We start from the raw sequence: 17,647 nt of genomic DNA, 5'->3' as shown, positions 1-17,647 counted from the left end.
AAAAAATTGTTCTGGCTGCCAACACAGTGACTTTCATGAAGAGTATGAACTTTAGTATGTTAGCAAAACCAGAGCTACCATATTATGAGGGGGACATAGAATAACATCAATGTAGGAAGAACATGAGGTCCTGAACAGTGCTGGAATCACTTTTTGAAACTAGCTAAGGAATATGTATGTGAAATTAACTGAACAGAAAAAGCTGATGCTATCAATGAAGAAGGTCTGAACAGACAAGGCTCACACTGCTCAAGTAAGGAACACTTTCCCTACCATCTGGCTTAGAAATCACTTGGATTCCACAGTGGCTATAAAATGGCCAACAGGGAAGCAGGGAAACTATTTTAAGTAAGCATCACTAAAAATAAAATGGGTGATGCAATGAAAAAGGGGGAAAAAGTGGTTAGTGATAAATACAGTATAAATATTTTTCTATTTATAGTTTTAAAGCTATTTATATTTGAAAGTTTTCATTTAGAGACATGGAGGGCTTCCACATTCATCAATCTGGTATTCATTCAACTACACAGTATTTATAGAAATACGTAAATGCCAACAAAAATAATAAGAAAGACAAAAAATTATCTTCTCTCACAATTTGGCATTATCAATTTACATTCACATTCAGTCACACATAAAAAAAAAAAAATTCCCAATATTACACTGACATGCATTTTGAATGCTCTCCATGAAATCCTGCTCCAGCAACAGGGCAAACTGAGAGAAAATACTGTGCAACAGTTTGACACAGTCTGACACAACACTCCCTGGTGACAAGCTCCTTCAGGTGAACTTGCTGTGTGGGCTTGATTTCCCATGCAGCTGAACCAGGAAAGCAGCACAGCACCTGTGATGGCAGGACCATGGAGAACATACAACATCAACCCTTAACAGAGAAAATCTAAAGGGCAGAACAAGAGAAGGCTCTGGGAACACCTCCAGCACTTAGAGGGGGCCTACAAGAGATCTGGAGAGGGACTTTTTACAATGATATGCAGTGTAAGGACAAGTGATGGTTTTAAACTGAAAGTAGGTAGGTTTAGTTTAGGAAGAAATTCTTTACTGTGAGGTTGCTGAGACACAGGAACAGGTTGCCCAGAGAAGCTATGGATGCCCCATCCCTGGAACTGTTCAAGGACAGGTTGGATGAGGTTTTGAGCAACCCAGTCTAGTGAAACACCCAACCCAACCATTCTATGATTCTATAATTCTGTAACTGAAGAGGAAAGGATCCATGAGTGTAGGATGACTGCTGAAAGACTGATGATAAGCTGGAGGAGAACTGCCAAATACCCTGCACAGTCCTTTCCAAAAATGTTGCATTTGGCTCTTCAGAAGCTAAACCATTTGAAAGGAAAGTGCAAATCCTCCTGCTCATCTCTGAAGCTCCTCACAAAACCGATGCTGTGCCTGGTTAAGAACAGGTCATGCTCATGAACCCATTTAGAAAATGCGAGCTGAGGTGCATGCTGCTTCTAGTAAAATGGACGATCTAACTTCAGTTTCAGAGTCAACTAACTGCTTTCTGCTAAAATTAACATCTGCTACTAACTTTGTTCACGTGTCAACACTGTTTAGCTTTATTAACCAGCTTTCCTCTGTACCAGCCCCTTCCTTGTATTCATCAAGGAACTATCTTATGCTCTGGGTTTCACTTTTCTAGCCTGTTCTGCTAAGATAAAGGCTCTCAGTGATACTTTTCTTGCTGTTCCTGTTTTAGTTTTAACCATTCCTGAATTCAAAATCCAGAACAACACATGAAATTTTGTTTTACACATTTTTCTACATTTACTGCAAAGTTTCCATGTCTCCATCACCTTCCCATTACACCTATTCCATTCTTGATCCATATTTATCTTATCTGTTTAGGTTTGGAGATTTGCCTTGTTTTTACACAAGTTTTCAAGAACTTTTAAATATGTTTTCTCTACTTTTAAATGTTTGCGCTTTTTAGTCCAGCCAACTGAATTACCTACCAGCCTCATGACCATGTTTCCTTAATTTCACAGCCTGTCCTTCTGTGAGACGGAGTGTTACTTATGACCTATGTTTGCTCATGCTTGTATAACATTTAAATGGAAATAAGTAAATGCATGCTTCATACAAACTTACTCTGTATAACCAACTCTTCTACAATGTCACCGTGCTCCATAAAAACAAAATCTGAGTGCATAGCAACATCTCAGTTCAGCAACATTTTAAGAAAGAAATCATATTCACTACCTGTCACAGCTTGCATCAAAGACTGTCGATGTCCTAAGTTTCTAAGGGATTGCATGTACTGAGCCATTTGCAGCTCTATTTCTACAAGCAAAATAAACATATCCAAGAATGTTGAGGCCAACTGGCACAGAAAGGTGCCATGCTAATAAAGTCTGTCACCCTCCAAAACAGGGTGGTTGCTGTTAAATTGCCTACCGGGAAGAATCCCAAGATAACTTTCGAACCTTACCTGAGAACAGTTCAGGTGAGTTCCCGTAAGTACACACCAAAACTAGGCCAGGGACAGTCAACAGTAGGTACATTTTACTTCCAGGGCCAAGGACTGCTTCTAGACTCCATTTAATTAACTAGTACAGACATGGCCATTGCATGAAGACCTCTTCATGCCTGCATGACCCTGAGTTCTTCATGCCTCTTGGTACATCTTCATTAGCTTGTCATTTGCCCACCCTCCTTCTCAGAGACCAAGGTAATTCTACTAAAACCACACCAGGCACAGATTTTAGGAGAGTTTTCTCTGGCTGGACATATTAATCTTTGGTTTGTTGCAAAAGGGATTCTGAAATCTTTGTCTCAAGTTTCTTCTCCAGGACTGTTTTTATCTTTCCATAGTGTTTCTTTAGTCTTGGAAAAATAAACACTGCTCTTTCCTCAGAAAACTCTGACAGATGTGCCTTTCCACCTAAAGAAAATGAGTCTTCAGACTGACACACTTGTGTCTTTCTCATATCACAAGGAAACCCAGATTTTCATGGGGTTTGGGGGTTTTTTTCCTTTTTTCCCTGGGGCTGCCCAACCACCTTATATTTGTTGTCCTCAGTTCTTTAATCACATTTTTCTTCTTTCTCAGCTTCAAATCTCTACTTATCCCCATCTTATTCTCTTTTTTTTTTTTCCTTTTTTCACTGGGGCTGCTCTACCCCCATATATTTGTTGTTCTCAGTTCTTTAATCACATTTTTCTTCTTTCTCAGCTTCAAATCTCTACTTATCCCTATCTTATTCTCTTTTTTTTTTTTCCTTTTTTTTCTTCTGGTGTTCCTTTTTTCCCTGGGGCTGCCCAACCACCTTATATTTGTTGTCCTCAGTTCTTTAATCACATTTTTCTTCTTTCTCAGCTTCAAATCTCTACTTATCCCCATCTTATTCTCTTTTTTTTTCCCTTTTTTTTCTTCTGGTGCCACTCTTCTTTCAGTCATCTGTTTCTGCCTTTTTCCTCCTGAGTTCTCCATCATAACACATCAGTCTTTCACTTGATTTCTCCACTACCAATTAGTGCCAGCTTCTCTGCTGTGATTATAGCCACATGCAGTACGTGGTCATCTTCCTCAAAGACCTCTTCCTTCCAACTACTATTTTTATATACAGCTGTGCATTCAGATCACCTCAACTGCCTCTTCTGTTCCCTTGTGGCTTTAGCTCCCTGCCTCTAGCTGCATCTAAACTACTTGGATATTCTCTCTCCTGACTTCTGTCAGGTGACATCTCTAGACAAAAATAGATCCTATCAGGTAACACTGAAGAAGTAAATCTCCTTCTGCTCCTGCATCAAGTCTTGGTATCTCCTCTGCTATCCTTCATTCAGTGCTGCACCATTGCACATTCTTCCTCATCTCTGCCTTCAAGGAAAAATAAATTTCCCAGATGAAATGCATCCAGACTCTAAATTTTCATTAAATGCTGGCTTCCTCTGGCCACTGACTGAAAGGCAGTTATCTGCCTGAACTAAGCTCTCTTAGGTGGACAGTTCTAGTTGTGATCAAAGGCAGAAAAACTCCCCATCTTCTTCAGCTACAAGTTTAATCCACTGAAAACTACAAATTGGTCTTGCAAACACCAGGAAAAAAAAAAAGAGAGCGAGAAAGAGAAAGAATAATTACAATGCAGGGCAGGGATTCTTGTACACAAAGATTTACTAGTACTTGAAGAAAAATTGATGCCTACCTAAGTGGAAGAAAATGAAAGAAGTAGTGGGAAGAATTTCATGCCATAATCACAAATCCAGATTGAGTAATCTTAATTTTCTGAGACAAGGCTAGGTACTAACAAATGATTCCTCACGCTTGTGAAATAGGAAAAATAAGTTTACATGAACCTCATTCAGAACATAATATTCTGCAAAACTGGAAATGACAGCAGAAACATGTGGCTAAAAAGAAAATACAGTTCAAGGATTTAACAAGGATATCTTTCTGCTAATCAAAGTACAGACTCCAACCCTTGATTATTCCCATCAAAGTATGAAATAACATTAAGGGATCACACATTCTAAAATGCACTTTATTGTTTTTTCCCCTTTAAACAACACAGATTTTATAGGACAAATATTAAGGACAGAGTTCAAAGAACATGTGGATGTGTAGGAACAGAGTACCAAGCAAAGTGTGATCTCAAGTCTTTTACTATATCATAAAAATAGCACTTTGTTTTGAGAATTGGAAGCTTATCAGTCTCACTTTCAGTGCAAGTCCTTCCTGCATATCCAGGCATGCAAGAAAGGACAAGCAATGAACAGCAGGTAATCCTTGTGCCCTTAATGCGTTGGTTTATCTCCAGAACTTAAAATCCAGCAATGCTACTAAATAAACAAGGCACACTGAGACACAAACAGAAAGAGTATGCCAATTGCTTTCATGTACACAAGTAACAAGGCATCAAACTTAATTGTCAATAAGTGGGAGGATTTTCAAAGATGCAAATGGACAGTAAACGCAGAGTTCAAAAGGTATTCAGGGTTGGCCTAAGTGATCTAATTGCTACTGTAAATCTACAGTTCCTGGAAACTATGAAGTCTCCTGCACTGTTGTTGAAGATTTTGGAACATGTATCCACTATAAACACTATACTAATTACAATTAATTACATTAATTTTCACTTATAATTTACACAGAGATTCTCCTAAAATGAAACAGGCCAAGAACACATCCAAAGAAGTATTTCCTCTGCTGGGGCACAAAAGCCCTGTGATATCTGGCCTTCTGATCCTGGATCTTGCATAAAACCTATTGAAACCTTTCTGGCAGATCAGAGTTATCTGTGGCCTCTGTTACAAAGTACAATGCAGAGTCTGATCCATAGACCCTGGGAAAATAAAAAAACAAACAAACAAAAAAACACCTCAAACCAAATAAACAAACAAACAAACATACCACCACCCCTGAAACATTTTAGCTGGCTTTAAATTAGGGTAATTTTTACATTAATGATGCAGGCAAAGGTGCAAAGGTGCAGTCTCTGACCAGTGCAGCCATAAATATTTTTCAGAAAAATATATTAGAGTTAAACAAACAAGATGTATCAGAGTAAAAGTCTACAACATTAATTCCATACATGATATAAAATATATGAAGCTAAAACAAAGCAAAGCAAAGTTCCTTCTAAAACTTCAAAAATCTTCCTCCAAATTCCCAGTGTTACTTTGACTTGCTTTGAAGACTAATTCTTTGCCAGAGGTGCCGTATAATTGTTTATGTCTCATCTAACCTGAAGTGGAAGCTGAAATTCAACAAATAAATATGCAAAAATCTCCTAGAGATTTCTACTTGCTAAATATAATCCAAATGTTTATTGAGATCCTATTTAACAATTTCCCAATGAATGCCTTTCTTGCAACAGATTAAATGACAATAGGATCAGAAAGCAAACTGTACAGGGCTAGGAAACAAAGATAAGTAATTCTGTTATGAAAAATATTGGAAATGGTATGCTTAGCAGGGAAATGTGACTGACTGGCTCAGTATTCAACTACTTGCCACACATTTACATCAAGGAAAAGCATTTTTCCCACCAGTGGAAGAATTTAATTACATGGAGTAGAGGGAAAAGAAAAGAAAAGAAGATTCATCGTGAAAGTCCTCTTTCACTGCTTTAGTCAAAGTGGTTATCTTAGAATATGTCAGCTGGACAAACCAAAAATACAAAAATAAGTTTAAAGATAGTGTATCTTCACCTAGCAATCGGTAACTATGTGTTCCAGCCAGAAAAAACACTGGGAAAGCTACTGGAGGAGTTTTCCTTTGGCTCAGGGAACAGATGAGCAAGAGTTCTCCTAAGGCATTACTTACAAAGCCAAAAGCTGTTAAATTCAGCGGCGGCTAAAGCAAGTTACAACACAGTCTGCTCCAGACTGTGTGGACAGAGCCAAGCTGCAGTGTAATAACATTGAGGGGAAAAAGGGAGCAAGCAGAGAAAACATACCTTATGGTTTTATCCCAAGCCTGGATCAAGATTCATGGAGTTCTCTCAAGCCAGTCAGAATATGGATGCAGAAAAGGTTTTCTGCTTCAAAAGTGCTCACCTACAGAAGCACAGGTTCTACACTGGTATTTTCTAGTCTTTATTCAACCAATTTCTCAGTTCCCAAATAAGACAGACACTTTCTTTGGAAAACTATGCCACTTGCTGTTGTCGAGGAAGACTTTTTCAGTCCAATAAAGCACATCTTTCCTGTCATACATTCTTTCTCAATTAATAAATTTTTTTCTCTATGTCCCTTTACCATCCCAAACACTTTGATCAAACCATTCTTACAGAACTGCTTTCTCTATGCCCCATTCCGATGTGAAATCTCTCACTTCATCTGTCCTTCCACATTTCTCCATGTCCATGGTTCATTTTCCTTTATTTTCTTAGAATTTCAGTTAAACCACATAAAATGATGCATAAAGACTAGAGGGAACTTTACAAAGCCACTGAAGTGAAAAACAGGCTGGAATTCTGAATTAAGGACTGTTTTTTGGTCAGCTGTGCAATTCTAGCTCATTACATAAGAATGAGTGTAAAATCATGCTGCAGCTTCAAATAACTCCTATTTGTGTAATTTCCACTCCATTTAAGAATTAGTTGGAGCAACTGTACTGACAATTTAAGGAGGGCAGAAGAAGTTAAGGGGATCTAAAAGGTTTTGTTACAACAGCTGCAATATTATCAGAACCAGCATTGGAACCTGGTTAGTATTCTTTTCTGTGAGGGTGGTGGGGCACTGGAAGAGTTTGCTTAGAGAAGCTGTGGGTGTCCAAACCCTGGAGGTGTTCAAGGCCAGGTTGGATGGGGCCTTGAGCCACCCACTCAAGTGGAAGGTGTCCATATCTTAGGCAGGGGGGTTGGAACTAGATAACCTCTAAGGTCCCTTCCAACCCATGCCATTCTAGGATTTTATGGTCCTATAAGAACAAGAAATTACTTTTTTCTCTTCTGTTATTATTTCACCTTTCTTTAATTATTTTATTTTGCAGATGAAAGGAATAATAACATTTAAACATAATTAGGAACGCTAGTACATTTTTACAGCAGTCTCGTGTTTAACCTCTGTCTCTTTCCGTATGTGAAAGCTGCAACTACAACCAACTTTTGGAAACAAAGTACATCCAGTCCTCCCACACAGAGCTGGAACACACCAGGGTCAGCCTGCCATTTTCCTACTGAAGACAGAACTTGCAGAAAGAAGTGAGCGCTCCCTGTCATTTTCACTTAGCTTTTGCTGTTGCCAGAGCAGGAGCTCCTCCTATAAATCTAAGTATTTTTCAATCAATTTGTTTTTAGAAATGGAATTTCAGGCCAGAAAAAGCACAACATCCTGTACGTCAAGAAAATCAGAGCTGGTGAACACCTGCACTGCAACTACTTACCTGGAAATCTTGATGGGTTAATACTGTCACTGTATTTTAAAGAAGCTCTACACTGAATATTTTACTATCCTGTAAGTCTTATCATTTTACAAACCCACTCTGTATCTGAAAACTTAAGGCTCTCTGAATCAGTCCCAATCAGGGGGTGACACTAACAGTGTCTGTGGTTAGCATCTTAATATAAAGGAAATCAGAAATGTCAAAACTTGTCATAACTGCTCAATAGTATTTTCTCTCTGTACTATATATCTACTACAGCTAAAGGACTGTGACAAATTTTAACCTGACATCCTCAGAGTCAGAAAAAAATTCAGTACTACTTTTCCTTGGTGACAGTCAGACGTGGCAGGGAATACTTTCTCTAATTTCTGGGTGAACATTAGAGAAACTTTCTGCCTTCCTGTGAGGTGCACATGCATTAAAGTTTCAGTTCAAAACACACCATTTCCCTCCTGAAATTTTATTATTTTACCTTTACTTCTGTTTGTTCTTTTTGGTGATTATTAAATCAAAGAAGGGATGATTGGTTTTTAAATTAATTTGTGAAAGGACAATGAAAGATGCTGATGGCTAGAAGGATGGGAATGAGTTTCTAACAGATCAAAAGAGAGAGAGCACTAATGGGCAGATGTGTCCTGAAAGATTTTCTTAAATGCAAGCATGATGACTGTCTCAAGACTGATCCATTACAAATAGAGATCTGCCCATCATGGTACCAGGGAAGAGCTCTTACTGACTCTTGAGCAGAAAAACTCCCTCTTGAGCAGACGGAAAACAGCAGAAGCAGCCTCACTCAGTGGCCCACATTTGAGGAAAAAATAAAGTGAGCTCCATTTAGTCCTTGCCCCCTCTGCAGAGCCCCCTGTGCTCCTCTGTGCTCCCACATGAGGAGCACAAAATTCAAGTACTTGTCTCCCATCCTCCTGTCTGATGGGGATCATGGGAGTCAGAGCTTTCTCAGGAAGCCCACAGAGAGCTCATGTCCTCCAAGGGCCAAACTCTGCTACTGTGCTTGACAGAGAAGCTGTCAAGGTAAGAAATATTCACTGCACACATATTCTACATATTCTACAAACATTCTTTTGTACTACAAAGTGAAGCCCCTGAATAAAGAGCCCAGTAGAAGACATAAGATCAAGGAATTGGAAACTAACCAGTAAGTGCAACTCTATGGAATCACTAGACTGTTCTCTTCAGTCACTGAGTTGGGCTGGCATGGTTGACACAGCTTTGTGACTGTAAACAAAGCATTTCAGGCTGCCTTTCTTATTTATTTTCTTTTTTCAATGTAATTGTAACTGATCTAGTTCACCATACAACTCAAACCAATCAAACACAGATTCTTCTTGGGTTCTTTTTCATTTCTGGGGATAGGGGCTTTTTAACTTTGAGATAAAATGTTCTCTGTCAGGAGCAAAATCAGCCATCAATCCTGGCAGGCTGGACTTAAAATCCATTTTAAAAATCTCTAGGATATACATGCATTTTACTTTGAACTTCCTGCTAGATTCCATTTGCACTTACTTGAGTAAATTAGAACTTCTCTGCCTGCCTGAGGGAACCAAAAATATTAGTGCCGATTAAATATTTATTTTGTAGCAACATGAAATCTATCATGCTATAAAAAATTGTTTTGAATGATACCTCTTGAGCAAGACTGCGACTTACAGCTTTTCTTTTTACTAAGCTAAACATTCCAAAAAATAAAAATACAGCTGGTCCAAGAAAACTCTGTTTTGCTTTGGCAAAGCATCAGACAGCACCTTCTGGTTTGCCAACACAGGCAGAATCTTATCTGTGGGATGTGCTTGGATTTACTACCTATTAGCAAAACTCTTAAGAAGCACTGAAAGGTTCCAGCGTCTTTTACGTATTCTCAGTCAAATCTCATTAACTTCATGTTCTCAGTTTGCACACAAAACTATGGCAGTCTTTTCCCACCTCTTAGGGAAAAATTAATAGGAGAGTGTTAAATCTCATGTTACAAGGACTTCATTACTTTTACAAGATACGCTAAATAATTAAATGCGCTTGTCAAATAACTGATTAGAGAAGATTTTGTGCCTTGGCGTATGTTTTTACTGTCTGTTTACCTCAGCTGACAAAATAAAATCATTCACAGGGTCTCTTGCACAGCAACTGAAACCTTAAAATTGGAGAAGAGCTGTGGGACAATTCGACATAGGATGCGATTAAAGACAGAGAACTGGATTAAAGCCACAGATGGGGAAACTGAAACAATAGAACCAAAGCTTGCTCTGGGGATGGTGCTGAATAAGAATGACCTAGAAGCAAATCTAGCTAACACCATCTAGATCTCTAGCAGCTTCTAGACAGACTTTTGACCCTTAAAGTGAGCAAAAAGGCAGAGAATACATACTGCTTAGAGAGATTAGGACTAATATTATTCAGCCAACATTGACTATTCCAGTATTTTTTTTCTTATCCATGTTTTCACAGTAATATATTGGGGGGGTGAGGAGGCTTTGACTAGTGCTATCAGCAGGGTGCAGCCATCTGAAATATTCTGTAGTTAACCCATCAGTTCTGTAGATGTAAGATCCCCCAGGTTTGAAATAGATGGGCTATGTGCAAATGGGCAAAGGTCAAACAATTAAATAAGCAACCTACCCCTCCACCACATCCATAAGGCAAGGCCATTTCTGTAATGTCAAAGATGAAGACAATTTCTGACACAGTGCACATTGTCCTACCTGCCTCTCTTCTCCACAGGCAGGTCTCTGGAGCCCATTCCATCCAGTAGGACGATCCACACAGTCAAATGAAGCAGGTGTAGTCAAATGAACAGCTGTCTCTCCTGCTGATGGGAATTAATCTGTTTGGCCACCCTGGCAATTTTTCAGATGCACTCTCCTAAAGGTTACTCAAAACCAAAAAGGGTGCAGCTGCAAATCCCTTCTGGCAGCATCCAGACATATGCTGTACCAGCCTGCTGCTACCAGAGCCTCGTCCAGTCTCCCGGGGCTGCAGCACACAGCAGGATCTGCTGCCCTGGACATCACTGTGATGTTCAAGTTGGACTCTGCCGATGAGCACATACACGCAGTCTGCTATGTTTTAAATGTACTGGTCACCAAAAGCCACATTCCCATTAAGCGTGAGAGAACATTCCTGATGCTCCCGTTCTCTCACGGCAGCAGAATTTCCCTGACTCGACACTTTTGGAGAGTTCTGTAACAGTGAGCACAGCGTGCCTGACTCTCATCTGAGCAGACACTGCGAGCACAGGGTTAAGCACCAGCTACTTTTTTACACTCACTTGTGCTCCAACCTAGCATGTGGATTTAAAAAATTTAAAAACCAGTATATTTCTCTCTTGAAAGACACCAGCAAGTTACCCAGGCAAAATCATGGATTCTTGTATAGGGATTATTAAGTAAACAAAGTGCAGGAAACAAGACTGAATAGCTTTCAAACACAGTAAAACTGAGCTTTTAAAGCAAGTGCAGTTCTGAGATACAAACAATGAATTTGGGACTAGCAGTGCACTGGAGATGCGCCAAAGGAACTCCCCAGACCTCAACACAACTGCTCTTTTCTGTCATCTGGAATGCTTTTACAGCATTAATTGCCTGAACAGAAAGAAATGCCAAGGAAATCCTCAGTGATAACCAAAGTCAATTTTGCAGGCTTGTATGCCACTGTCTAGTAGAGGCACTTCTTCTGTGGTAGAAAAGACTGTTTTCCTTTACATTAAATTACTTAGCCATGAGCTTTCACATGGAAGGAAATAGCAGCAATATGATGTCTCAAATACCTTATTAATGGACAGGGCAATTTTCTTCCATGGCACTGCCTTCTCCATTCCTTTTCAGAACTGAAGTATCCATTAAGAGTGACTCACTGGTTGCAAAAACATGTGAAAAAGAGACATCCTGAAGTTTGTTTTTAAATACTCTCCACAGTCAGTATTATGGCTATCAGGAATTTGTGAAAACCATAGGCATGTAATATACTTTCAAGAGACACAGTGCAGAAGAAACTTCATGCTAAAAAATCACAACTATTATTGCATGGCAACCAAGCAAACATGTTTGATTCCTGACTAACCAAAGTCTTCTCTCCTTTCACCACAGCCATGAATCCCTAACGTACTAGCAAGGGTATTAACCATTTTTTATCTTTTTCCAGCATCTTGTCCTATTTCCTGGATGTCCATGAAAGCAAGTGGAGCCTCCACATGGAGGGACACAAACTTATTTACCTCAACCACCTTACTTTGGTTTATCAAACACAATGGTATCTCTCTTCTCTACTTTAGTTCTACTATTGTTTTAGTCCAATATTTTTTTCCAATTCATGTCTAGGCTGCCATGTGTAAACCACAAGTACGTGGTCCAGGGAGGGAGAGCAGTAGGGATGGTCAGGTACCAAGTACAAACTACCTGCTGCCAGGCTGGATATCAGGTATTCTGGGGAAAAAAAAAATTCTAATATTCCTGGGCTCACTCTTGAATTTACCCTAGATAATTTTACAGAAAAGCTTTTTCCTAGAGCCAGAATTACATGAAAACTTTCCTGAATAAGTTTTTATCCCCACATATGGCCAGAACAACTCTTAGCTGTCCTTCCTGTCATGCTGATGTGGAATTACACTAGATATTCCTGTAACAAAAGCTATGCAACCTAAGTACAGTAGGGTGACATAATTCTAAGCTCAAGTTGAAGGATTTTTCCATTTGCAAGATTTTGCACAGTAATTCCTGATTAATTCTGAATGTTGAAATTAATGAGCTTATCAAAGTAATGAGAAGGAGCCAGGGCTATTCTTGTTCACCACAGTGTTTTGTATTTCTTCTAGTACAAAATTAATTTTTTATATATTTTAATCTCTTTTCTATTAAAAGGATCCACTGCCTCTTATCCAGTAAGACAAGAATATACTTCCCTGTAGCTGAAGAGAACTAAAAGATGAGTGTCTTCCACTCTCACTATTCCATGCACATCCAAGACCAAACATACAAGTTACTGCTTTTTCAGTTTTGGAGAAAGCAGATAATTTTATCCTAAGAATTCTACATAATCTGCTAATAATGTCCCCTGCCCTTTCTACTCATAGGGATATTAAGAGTGGATATAGAAGATCCTGTGTTAATGACAATGGCATTATGGTCACTGAGTAACTGAAGAAAATTCTGAAGGGATTCAATCTTGTATCACAGAAGGTATTCAATAAGCTTTATACGATAATTATTATTTTTCACTGAACTCCATAAAAAAATGCAAACGACTAAATAAATCAGGTAAAATATCAGAAAATCATACAGAAGGATGCATTTATGGGCTGATCAGACAGAGCAGGAACTGGCTCAGTATTGGTCCGCAGGGCTGAAGCACACAATGTACAAGCTCAGCAGTGCTGAGTACCCACCACAGCCTCTCTGCAAGGATCTGCTCAAAGACTTTTCAACCTTTCACCACTGAAACAAGAGTGACCTGCTCCACCTCAGATTTTGGAAATTCTGTGGCAGCCTGTACCACATAAGAGCCTTTGTTGGTGGGGATGTGGATTTAAAAGGCCTGGAGGAACTCTTATGGTAATCTGGTCTGACTTCCTGCCTGGCACAGCCTGTAATACCTCATGCAGCAATTTCTTTACAAAGCACAAGAACTTGCAACTCTACTAGAAGATATTTCAGAAGCAGATCTAATCTTGATTTAATTACTCCAAGTGATCTACCACATTCCTTTCTAAGCATTTCCAGTGGTTAATTACACCCACGGTATCGTAATTCCAATGCGAACTCCTCTTCCTTATCTTGTCATGTTTTTGTCTGCTGGAGCCCTATCCCATCTCCCTATACTGATATTTTTAGATACTAACCACATCACACCTCAAAATTCTCTTACCTGAGATAAATAGTTTGCCTGCTTGGCAAACCAAAACAGGGATTCCTGAGTCAACTGGGCAGCATCTGCAGTGGTGTATTAGAGATAGCTTTTGACTAAAGAGACTGAAAGAGAAAACTCAATTCAAATGCGAGGGGAAGGCACCAAACATCTTTAACAAGCTTTTCCAGCTTCTGCAGCACCCATTTGTGTGACCTGGAAATTTGGGATGAACAGCACTGCGACTTGCATAGCTTCTCTTTCAACTTAACTGATAAATTCTCACTCAAACTGGATCAGTAGTTACTAAACACTACAGTTAACTTAGAAAGAAAAAAATGGCTGATGGCAGGTGGTTTTCTACTGCCCATACGTCAAATCACATAAAAATGACCTGGTAGTTCTGCAGGCACTGCCAAGGCAGAAATCCAGGAGTGAGCAATGTATACCTTAAAATACTTCCAGCTGTGACTCGGGTAAACAAAATAAGTAATTTTCCACTACTGCTGTCATGCTATATTACTCAGGCATATTACTTAGGGATTTGTATTACTGTAGCATTCAGAGGCTGCACATAAGGCTCCCTTGTGTTAGGTGATCACCTACAGACACAGCAAGTTTAATTTGTTTCTGCAACGTTTGCCCAGTGCTTGTATGGCTGAATCCTGGTAAAGAGACAGAAGGAGGACTTGTGTTCTTCCTGGATCACGGATGCTGATGAGATCAGGGTACAAAGAGTGCACAGAACTAGAATTTCTTCTGGCATTTACTAAATCCCTGCACTACCCATGTGGTTCTCAACACTTTATAAAGTTCCTTAGCTTCATTAGCCCTGTTTCAGAAGGGTTTTCAGTCCTTCTCACTGATTGGGTGAAAAACAGCAGCGTCTTGCTGTCTCAGAGATGTATTACATAAGCACACACCTTTGTAGCTGCAAATAGATGCACATACTCTCCATGTACCAATACAAAGTAAGAATTGCAAAGACAGTCTGCTATTAACGCCATCACTTGTTATGACACCTCATTACTTTTTCACAACATTACTGTTTTTTCCATTAATACTTCACATTTCTACTCACCTGTGGTTCCTAGCAGTTTATATTTTGCATAGCTTAAATGCCTTTTTTTTTTTAAGCCTTCCTCTTCCCTATTCCAAGAATGCCCCTCTGCAAACCAGGAACACAGTTTATGCAGACATATCAACTTTTACTGATGTTAACAGCTTTTAAAAAAAATTTCTTATGAACACTCTTCCATTTGGAAGTCATTTGACTTAAATAGGTGTATGAAATCCAGCTAACAACTCTGCAAAATTTTACTTGAACTACTGATGCAAAAAACCAAACCAGGCAAATACAGGAGGAAAAGAAAACAATAACCAACAACACTTCCCTTCCTTGGAATCCTAAGAATGACTATTATAATTGAAATATTAATTATGACAGCAGAATTATCTATTTTTGTAATGCTCTGAACAGGTTCATACTTCAGCTGCCTGTCAGAACAACTTGCTACTGTACACCAGGCTTTGTTATTCGTCATAGATGCTTCATTTTCTAGGTGACACACCACATGAATGTCAGCATCCTCACTAGCAATGGAAGAAATGGAAAGATAAAACCACTTTTTAACATCCATTGCAGCTGGTAGTGTACTGAAAGACCTTCTTCTGTCTTTTGCCCAACTAGCAGATGACACAGAGTCCATTTTCAGAAGACAGCTGAATTATGGTATATAAGGGGAAATATTCACTCCTAGAAGAGTTCACCCCTCCTATATTTATTTAACTATGTAACTCATAAAGTCCCACCATCACATCTCAAAAACTAAAAATCTGTGACCAAGCTACTTTTTTTTCAGCACATTCTCTAATGTTTCATTTTCTAACGGAAAGAAAATGAAGATTTTCATTGACTGTGTAGTGAAAACTACAACATTCTGCTGACAAATAATTACCTGTAAATTCCTTACAAGCAAAAAAAATGCTTCCAAATCTATGAAGGCATCTTATTCTGATTAAAGACCAAACAGTGGTTCCGCAACAACAACAAAGTTAAATGTTGTTAGACTCATTCCACAATACTGTACTCTTTCTTTTTTGTGCTTTGACATACTGACCCAAACTGGGATCTACTAGTAAAATTCTGAAATCTACTGGTCCAGGATCTAGCCTAAAATGCTGAGTATATTTGTTAAAGTTATCTCAAATTAACTTGAATATCTTATTGAGTAGAATAAAAAAAACCAAACTCTTACCTTATTAGAGCTTCATTTTCTGTTCTTTCACTGAAAAGAGTAAAGAAATCTGTATTAAAGATCCATTTGGTAAAAAGAACCTTCTGAAGTAATTATTTTAGTTTCACTTCAATTAACACCAAAACTAAAAGGTTCTTTTTACATAACTGTAGTAAGTCTCTGTTATTTTGCAGGGTTAATCATTCTCAACACTCTGGAGTGGAGGCCTTTATTTATTTGACATCTTAATTAGCTGTTCTGAACAAACATTTCAAATGCTCTGGGAATATCAATGCAACAACTGATCTCATCAATTCACCACCTAAACTACAGGCTGATTAGACACATTCAGTAGGTTTATTTTCACTTCAAGCTGTATCTCATGAAGAGCATTTGTGTTTGTGTTGCCATTACATTCATTGGACATTTGGTATTTTCTATTATAAGATGGGTTTTCATTGCAGTATGCCCATTTAAAGAGTTTCTCAGCCTCGAAGTTTTTTTTTAAAGTAGCTATTTTCTGCTCAAACCCCAAACAGGTAGGATCAGTGGCAGTTTAGAAGAATGAAAGCATCGAGCCATTTCAATAAACACCCACTTCAACTCAGCTGCTCTGTATGACACCTTTGTCAACAATTTACCAACACACATCACAAAATCAAAAAATGAAAGAGCTTTAAGAGTAGTCTAGGAAAGTTCAGGCATAACTCAGAACAATCAATTAATAGTGAGGCATGCAAAAATATCAATTAACCTTTTATTTCTTTGTGAGTTTTTTTTCAGTCCTTTACAACCAGGGAGAACTATCTGCAAGCATCAACATTATAACTGGGAATTGGATTCTGGTAACTCTGAAGTAAATGGGTATTTTTTGTCACCAATGCAGGCAAGAATAAAATCACACTTTTTCTTATTTCATTTTCTAAATTAGCATAACATACAGTATGAAATAGAAAACAAAAAGCCAAGTCTAATAAAATCTGACAATTATTAGCAGTATTTGTTGAAAGGCAGAGAAAATCATGCTGAGTCACAGGCAAAGCATCTCAACCTCTAGCACTTTCTGTACACTTCATTAGCCATCAGTCAGTATGGTTAGAGATTTACAGATGAAGAGAAAACAAGGAGAGACCTTGTTCATCTTTGCCAAGGACAAATTCGAAGCTTGGCCTCAAAGCTCGCAATCAATGCAATGGTTGAAGAGATGAGTTCTTTGCTCTACAGTGAAAATACTGCGATTTGGGGGGCAGCAGGGTTCAAACAGGGTCTTCTAGGAATGAATCTGTCAATCTGAGGGAAACAAAGCTTAAGAGATTAGTAGGAGTGCCTCTTGCCTTCACTTAAGGTATGGTCACCTGATATTTTTGAGAGACCTATAAAATGAGACTATTTCACACATGGAACAGGTAAACTTAAAGAGAGACATTCCTGGAGCGCAGTAAATCACTGGATTAACCACCCATTTTGAGAAAAGCCATGAGATCCAATTTTTATGAGTCAGCTCATGAGAGCTGACATTTACAAAGTCTGATTTCCCACAACAGAGTACCTTCACCTTTAAAGGAAAAAGAATAAGGTCACTTAATTACTTAGTCAAACATAAAATCCTCATAGGTTTAATTTTTCTACGGCTCCCCCTGATAATCAACTATTAAAAACATCCATCAGTACCAGATCAGTTCACATTTACCTGTCTAGCTTCAGGTGTGGG

The 17,647-nt window shown here is 38.6% G+C and overlaps 1 protein-coding gene across 2 annotated transcripts in view; it reads right to left on the bottom strand.

Moving 5' to 3' along the window:
- THRB (thyroid hormone receptor beta) overlaps positions 1-15,986 on the bottom strand; it is a 126,046-nt gene extending 110,060 nt beyond the window's left edge. Inside the window, exon 1 of one of the 2 annotated variants that reach the window (XM_039711128.1) lies at positions 15,958-15,986. The gene's annotated coding sequence lies outside the window, so the exon portion shown is untranslated. Of the gene's footprint in view, positions 1-10,563; positions 10,585-15,957 lie in introns of those variants that run through there. The other variant, XM_039711134.1, reaches the window with a different exon arrangement.
- Positions 15,987-17,647: the final 1,661 nt, after the last annotated feature.

Source organism: Passer montanus, unplaced genomic scaffold (genome assembly GCF_014805655.1).
Source record: "Passer montanus isolate IOZ18808 unplaced genomic scaffold, ASM1480565v1 scaffold10, whole genome shotgun sequence".
In the NCBI taxonomy this organism is placed as follows: Eukaryota; Metazoa; Chordata; class Aves; order Passeriformes; family Passeridae; genus Passer; species Passer montanus.
The sequence above is the reverse complement of the archived record's forward strand: the minus strand, read 5'-3'. Positions and strand labels throughout refer to the sequence as shown.